The sequence below is a fragment of the Adiantum capillus-veneris genome, chromosome 3 (genome assembly GCF_014529385.1).
Source record: "Adiantum capillus-veneris isolate H3 chromosome 3, ASM1452938v2, whole genome shotgun sequence".
NCBI lineage: Eukaryota > Viridiplantae > Streptophyta > Polypodiopsida > Polypodiales > Pteridaceae > Adiantum > Adiantum capillus-veneris.
The window spans coordinates 165869106-165871569 of record NC_140933.1 but is presented as its reverse complement, the minus strand read 5'-3'; positions in this window follow the sequence as shown (position 1 = coordinate 165871569).

The window sequence follows — 2464 nt, the reverse complement described above, 5'->3', positions numbered from 1 at the left end:
AAGCTATAAGAATTTATGTGTATTTGGATGTGAGACATATGCACATATGCCCAAAGAACTTTGTCGCAAGTTAGATCCCAGGTCACACAAATGCATTTTTATCGGCTATGGTGCAAATGGACAGATGGGCTATCGTCTCTGGCACCCACAATCCACAAAATTCATTCATATCTCACACATGATTTTCAATGAATAAAAAATGCACAAGAATCCCATTAAAGAAGTTGAGTACAAATGCATTTGTTTTGAGGATGTATCCTCCAAACCAACTCAGCTCAATAGTGTTGCACCTAATCCTCAAGTGCAAGACACTATTATTTCTCCACAGAGAGCAGATTCTAGCAGTCAGGCATTGAGACGCTTTCTAAGAGTATCACGTGCACCCGAGCGGTTTGAGCCAGGTATACATCACATTTTGGTCACTGACAGTGAACATCCAACCTACTACAAAGAAGCTATACAAATGGATGATAGCGTTAAGTGGGAGTAGGCTATGCAATCAGAATACAATTTGATTGTGGCTAATGAGACATGGGATTTGGCTTAATTACCAAAAGAAAAAAATGTTTTACCTTGCAAGTGGGTATACAAGAAGAAGTATACAACGGAAGATCCCCAGCCTAGGTACAAGGCTCGTCTAGTTGCCAAGGTTTTCAAGAAACAAAAAGGTGTGGATTTCAATGAGATTTTCTCTCCAGTAATCAAGATGACTACAAGCAAGGATCAAGGCAGTGGTATCAAAAATTCGATAAATTCATGCAGTCTCAGGGTTACCTGATATACACAAAGAGGTTGAATTTTGGTTCTTTAATCATCTTGATCTTGTGTGTAGATGATATTCTTATCGTAGGAAATCAATTGATGAGATCAATCAATTGAAAAAGATGCTAACCACTCAACTTTCCATGAAAGATTTGGGAAATGTCAATCACTTTCTTGGTATGCAAATCAAAAGAGACAGGCAATGTGGAATTCTTGAATTATCTCAAGAAAAGTACATCCACATAGTCTTGCAACGTTTTAGTATGCAAGGGTGGAAGTCACCGAGTACCCAATACAATCATACTCCAAACTTAGCAAGGACGATTCTCCCAAGACAGTTGCTGAGAAAGAGGAAATGGCAAAAGTTCCATATTCTTCAACAGTTTGGCAGTTTGATGTACGCTATGGTAGCCACAAGATTAGACATTGCACATGCAATGGGAGTGGTTAGTAGGTACATGGCAAACCCTGGCAAGAAGCATTGGAAAGAAGTGAATAAAATCCTCACATACTTAAAGGGTACAAATAGAAAGTGTTTACGCTTTGAAAACAGCAATGCATCTATTGTAGGTTACACATATACGGATTATGCGGGTTGTGTGGATCCTAGAAGATCCACATCTGGCTATGTGTTTACGTTTGTTGGATCAGCTATCTCTTGGAGATCGTGTCTCTAAGACTGCACGTTTTCATCTACCACTGAGGCAGAATATATTGATGTGTTTGATGCAAGCAAGGAATCCATATGGTTAGCTCGTCTAGTGGGAGATTTGGGCATTCACGAGGTTCTAGTATTGCATTGTGATAGTTGCTTTGGCAAGGAATTTGGTGTTTCGCTCAAAGTCAAAACACATAGATGTCAGATACCATGTCATACAAAATGCATTGGTTGGCAAGCACATCAAGCTTGTCAAAGTCCACACCGACGACAACCCCGCAGAGATGCTCTCACAAAGAGCCTCTCCTCGGAGGGATTTACGCATTGCATAGAACTTATGGGTGTAGGATGAGGCCTAGGTGATGCTTCATCAACTTTGTATAGACTAACTATATTGATGCAACTATTGGCCACCATGACCTTCAAGTGGGAGGTTGTTGGGATGTAGGCAAGGTGGCCGTACGAAACCACCCTTACTCATATTTCTTTCCCTAATCAATATAGGGAGAGAAAGTGAGAGAGTTGACTACTTTCTCACTTTCCTCTCCAGTAATCCATTGTGTTGTGCAGCTTATCTTTCTTCCCCAATTCCCCCTTACACACTCTCCTTTGCTAGTGCACCTACGCACACACGCATCCACATGCTAACGCATACTCCACAATTACCCCTAACCACACTGGTTTCCCTTGGTTTGAGTCTATACTGCTTATCCATCTACAACCAGAAGCCTGATGCTTTCCCAATCGACCTTGGAGAGATGTGCACTCTGACACCGTATTATGCTTAATCCCTCTCTTTGAGAGTTCCTTTGAAAATTCTTATAGAAGTTGTTCTACATTGGGGAATTCCCGGTTGTTTAGTGGTTGAAACTAGGTCAAGGCTGTTCCTCCTAGGGTCAATCCAAATCCTTCATATACTGAGTATGGAAATCTGTTACTTGTTCAACCCTCAACACTTGTTTGGAGACTGAAACCTGAGCATACGGATCCCCCAATCCACTATACTTTTTGGGTACATAATTGGCCACTTGAGATGGTTGCATG